Below are 6,000 nucleotides of genomic sequence, written 5' to 3' on the forward strand. Positions count from 1 at the left end.
CTTGGCGGAGTCCAACCCTCACTGGAAACGTGTCCGACTTACTGCCGGCAATGCGGACCAAACTCTGGCACTGATCGTACAGGGAGCGGACCGCCACAATCAGACAGTCCGATACCCCATACTCTCTGAGCACTCCCCACAGGACTTCCCGAGGGACACGGTCGAATGCCTTCTCCAAGTCCACAAAACCCATGTAGACTGGTTGGGCAAACCTCCATGCACCCTCAAGGACCCTGCCGAGAGTATAGAGCTGGTCCACAGTTCCACGACCAGGACGAAAACCACACTGTTCCTCCTGAATCCGAGGTTCGACTATCCTGCGTAGCCTCCTCTCCAGCACACCTGAATAGACCTTACCGGTCATTTTTTTTATACATATATTGTATTGGTTTTTAAAATAAATGGCCCCCGCTTGCGTTGATTTTTCAGTTTGCGGCCCTCAGTGGAAAAAGTTTGGACACCCCTGTTCTATTGGCAGATAATTTTCCTTAGTTCAAGTAAAATACCCCTCATTTTTGTATTTTTTTTTGTTCTTGTTTTTGAACACTGACTTTTTGCAGTGTACTGCTTCTAAAATTATTACGCTCTATGTTCTGTTTTAGCGCCCACATTCACTGAAACTCATTGAAGTCATTATATATAAAAAAAAGTTGTATAACTAAATAAGATGAACCCCGTCTTTGACATGCAGCAATGACGCTGGTAATCAGTGTTAAAAATAACGTTCAAAAATATAAAACATTCTCTTGCATTTTAATCCATCCATCCGTTTCTACCGCACCTGTTCAAGAAGTCGCATTAATGGTAAGAAGTGAAGTGAAGTGAAGTGAATTATATTTATATAGCGCTTTTTCTCTAGTGACTCAAAGCGCTTTACATAGTGAAACCCAATATCTAAATTATATTCAAACCAGTGTGGGTGGCACTGGGAGCAAGTGGGTAAAGTGTCTTGCCCAAGGACACAACAGCAGTGACTAGGTTGGCGGAAGCTGGGATCGAACCTGGAACCCTCAAGTTGCTGGCACGGCCACTCTGCTAACCGAGCTATACCCCCCAAGAAGTATTCGATTTATTATTGGTTAGCTTCAGAATAACAATGTTATTCAAACGAATAAGAGACTTATTATACTCTAAAGATGTTGGTCTTACTTAAAAATGCACGCATTTAGTTGTATTCAGTGTTAAAATATATTATATGGCTCTCACGGAAATACATTTTAAAATATTTGGCTTTCATGGCTCTCTCAGCCAATAAGGTTACCGACCCCTGATCTAGAGATTTAAAACTTGAATAACAATAAAAATAATATTATTAAGATTTAGATTTAGATTTAGATTCAAGATTTAGATTTATTATTTAGCACTCACATTTCGATTTAGATATAGATTCAATATTTAGATTGAAGATTTAGGTTGAGATTTAACATATAGGTTTGAATTTAAGATTTAGGTTTAGATATAACATTTAGTGCTCACATTTAGATTTAGATTTAGATTTAAGATTTAGATTTAGATTTAGATTCAAGATTCAGATTTAATATTTAGCACTCACATTTAGATTTAGATATAGTTTTAAAATTTAGATTTAACATTTAGGTTTAGATTTAAGTTTTAGGTATTGATTTAACATGTAGGTTTAGATTTAACTTTTAGAGCTCACATCTAGATATAGATTTAGATTTAACATTTAGGTTTAGAGTTAAGACTTAGCACTCACATTTAGATTTAGATTTAGATTTAAGTGCTAAACAGGCTTGTAGGGATGAAATAATATATATTTATATTTGGTTTTCATGGCTCTCTCAGCCAATAAGGTTACCGACCCCTGATCTAGAGATTTAAAACTTGAATAACAATAAAAATAATATTATTAAGATTTAGATTTAGATTTAGATTCAAGATTTAGATTTATTATTTAGCACTCACATTTAGATTTAGATATAGATTCAATATTTAGATTGAAGATTTAGGTTGAGATTTAACATATAGGTTTGAATTTAAGATTTAGGTTTAGATATAACATTTAGTGCTCACATTTAGATTTATATTTAGATTTAAGATTTATATTTAGATTTAGATTCAAGATTTAGATTTAATATTTAGCACTCACATTTAGATTTAGATTTAGATTTAAGTGCTAAACAGGCTTGTAGGGATGAAATAATATATATTTATATTTGGTTTTCATGGCTCTCTCAGCCAATAAGGTTACCGACCCCTGATCTAGAGATTTAAAACTTGAATAACAATAAAAATAATATTATTAAGATTTAGATTTAGATTTAGATTCAAGATTTAGATTTATTATTTAGCACTCACATTTAGATTTAGATATAGATTCAATATTTAGATTGAAGATTTAGGTTGAGATTTAACATATAGGTTTGAATTTAAGATTTAGGTTTAGATATAACATTTAGTGCTCACATTTAGATTTATATTTAGATTTAAGATTTATATTTAGATTTAGATTCAAGATTTAGATTTAATATTTAGCACTCACATTTAGATTTAGATATAGATTTAAGATTTAGATTTAACATTTAGGTTTAGATTTAAGTTTTAGGTATTGATTTAACATTTAGGTTTAGATTTAACATTTAGAGCTCACATCTAGATATATATTTAGATTTAACATTTAGGTTTAGAGTTAAGATTTAGCACTCACATTTAGATTTAGATTGAGATTTAAGTGCTAAACAGGCTTGTAGGGATGAAATAATATATATTTATATTTGGTTTTCATGGCTCTCTCAGCCAATAAGGTTACCGACCCCTGATCTAGAGATTTAAAACTTGAATAACAATAAAAATAATATTATTAAGATTTAGATTTAGATTTAGATTCAAGATTTAGATTTATTATTTAGCACTCACATTTAGATTTAGATATAGATTCAATATTTAGATTGAAGATTTAGGTTGAGATTTAACATATAGGTTTGGATTGAAGATTTAGGTTTAGATATAACATTTAGTGCTCACATTTAGATTTAGATTTAGATTTAGATTCAAGATTTAGATTTAATATTTAGCACTCACATTTAGATTTAGATATAGATTTAAGATTTAGATTTAACATTTAGGTTTAGATTTAAGTTTTAGGTATTGATTTAACATTTAGGTTTAGATTTAACATTTAGAGCTCACATCTAGATATAGATTTAGATTTAACATTTAGGTTTAGAGTTAAGATTTAGCACTCACATTTAGATTTAGATTTAGATTTAAGTGCTAAACAGGCTTGTAGGGATGAAATAATATATATTTATATTTGGTTTTCATGGCTCTCTCAGCCAATAAGGTTACCGACCCCTGATCTAGAGATTTAAAACTTGAATAACAATAAAAATAATATTACTGAATTATGACACATTTTTTATATTTTTTTTGACCAAAACCCTTTGGGGTCCCCGGGATCAAGCCTGAGTGGAGGCCTAAATGTATATTTTTTGTATACGTATATTGTATTGGTTTTTAAAATAAATGGCCCCCGCTTGCTTTGATTTTTCAGTGTGCGGCCCTCAGTGGAAAAAGTAGTATAACTAAATAACATGAAACCCGTCTTTGACATGCAGCAATGACACTCTGCCTCTGGTTGTCTTCTATGTTCCACCACATTAATAAATGGAGTTTGACAGGGTTTGTGCAGAATGAAATACATTTTCTTGCACATTTGGCCCAATAAGTTGGCTGTCTTCACGGTCAGTGCATATCCTGTGATATCATCGACTGCAGGGGCAATTAATGAAATGATGATAGAGCGCTGGATCCAGTTCAGGCGAGCGTGCAACATTTCCCCTCTGAGTATTTACGTCTTGATTCGGGGTGTATTCTGGTAAAGACTGCAACTTTTCACTTGGCGGGACTCCTCTTAATGACCGTCGGCTGCCAAATGTTCCTCACACGCCATAAATAGCATTTTTTTTTTCTTCTCAAAAACGAGAAGTAACCAACAACCCGAAACTTTCTTCTGCGTCCAATCCAATTACGGCTACTTTAAAAAGTTCACCAGTAATTGCCAGACGCTGCACTTTTTGGGTGAAGGGCAAACAAAAAGAGTGTTTGAAATACTGAGAAGAAGAAAACAAGATTTGCTCGTGGCTGTCTGGGGATGGGGCACTATAGCGTGTGACCTCTTAGAGTAAACAATCCGATCCGGTCCGTTTGCCTGCAGCTACTTGTTTTCTATCACATTTCAAAAGAAAGGGGTTGCCAGATGATAATGATCCCGCATCAAACTTCTTGACACGCTTCTTCTTTTTCCCACCAATTAAAAACATGGAGAAGTGTAAGTCATAGATCACTAGTTTACATGCATGAGTGAAAATATTTTAAACGCTAAACTTCCTAAAAAAAACTACAACGCTCGAACGACATTAAACTCAAACGATACCATTAAAGATGGACACAAAAAAACTTGTTTCCTGTGGAATCACCAAACGAGCGACCGTGATCTTGAAACTTTAAAAGAAAAATAAGTATTGTTTATTTATTCAAATGAAAATGTTATCTGAATCCAAAAAATGGAACAAAAGGCTACATAAAGATTTCGGGATTACTTTTGGATTGAACATTTACCACTCAAATTTAGATTTAGATTTAAGTTTTAGGTATTGATTTAAGATTTAGGTTTAGATTTAACATTTAAAGATCACATTTAGATATAGATTTAGATTTAACATTTAGGTTAAAATTTAAAATTTAGCACTCACATTTAGATTTAGATTTAGATTTAAGATTTAGATTCAGATTTAGATTCAAGATTTATATTTATATTTAATATTTAGCACTCACATTTAGATCTAGATATATATTTTAACATTTAACATTTAACATTTAGGTTTAGATTTAACATTTAGGTTTAAATTTAAAATTTAGCACTCACATTTAGATTTAGATTTAGATTTAGGTTTAAGATTTAGATTTAGATTCAAGATTTATATTTATATTTAATATTTAGCACTCACATTTAGATTTAGATATAGATTCAAGATTTAACATTTAACATTTAGGTTTAGATTTAACATTAAGGTTTAGATTTAGGTTTAGATTTAACATTTAGCGCTCACATCTAGATATATATGTCAATTTAACATTTAGGTTTAGATTTAAGATTTAGCACTCACATTTAGATTTAGTTTTAGATTTTAGATTTATATTTAGATTCAATAATTACATTTAGATTTAATATTTAGCACTCACATTTAGATTTAGATATAGATTTGAGATTTAGATTCAACATTTAGGTTGAAATTTAAGAAATAGGTTTAGATTTAAGATTTAGGTTTAGATTTAACATTTAAAGCTCACATTTAGATATAGATTTAACATTTAGGTTAAAATTTAATATTTAGCACTCACATTTAGACTTACATTTAGGTTTAAGATTTAGATTTAGATTTTAAGATTTAGATTTAGATTTAGATTCAAGATTTATATTTATATTTAATATTTAACACTCACATTTAGATTTAGATATAGATTTAACATTTAACATTTAGGTTTAGATTTAACATATAGGTTTAAATTCAAGATTTATGTTTAGATTTAACATTTAGCGCTCACATCTAGATATATATTTTGATTTAACATTGAGGTTTAGATTTAAGATTTAGCACTCACATTTAGATTTAGTTTTAGATTTTAGATTTAGATTTAGATTTAGATTCAATATTTAGATTTAGATTTAATATTTAGCACTCACATTTAGATGTAGATATAGATTTAAGATTTACATTTAACATTTAGGTTTAGACTTAAGTTTTAGGTATTGATTTAACATTTAGGTCTAGATTTAACATTTAGCGCTCACATCTAGATATATATTTAGATTTAACATTTAGGTTTAGAGTTAAGATTTAGCACTCACATTTAGATATAGATTTAGATTTAACATTTAGGTTTAGAGTTAAGATTTAGCACTCACATTTAGATTAAGATATAGATTTAAGATTTAGATTAAACATTTAGGTTTAGATTTAAGATTTAGGTTTAGAT

The sequence above is a fragment of the Entelurus aequoreus genome, linkage group LG01, assembly GCF_033978785.1.
Source record: "Entelurus aequoreus isolate RoL-2023_Sb linkage group LG01, RoL_Eaeq_v1.1, whole genome shotgun sequence".
Lineage (NCBI taxonomy): Eukaryota > Metazoa > Chordata > Actinopteri > Syngnathiformes > Syngnathidae > Entelurus > Entelurus aequoreus.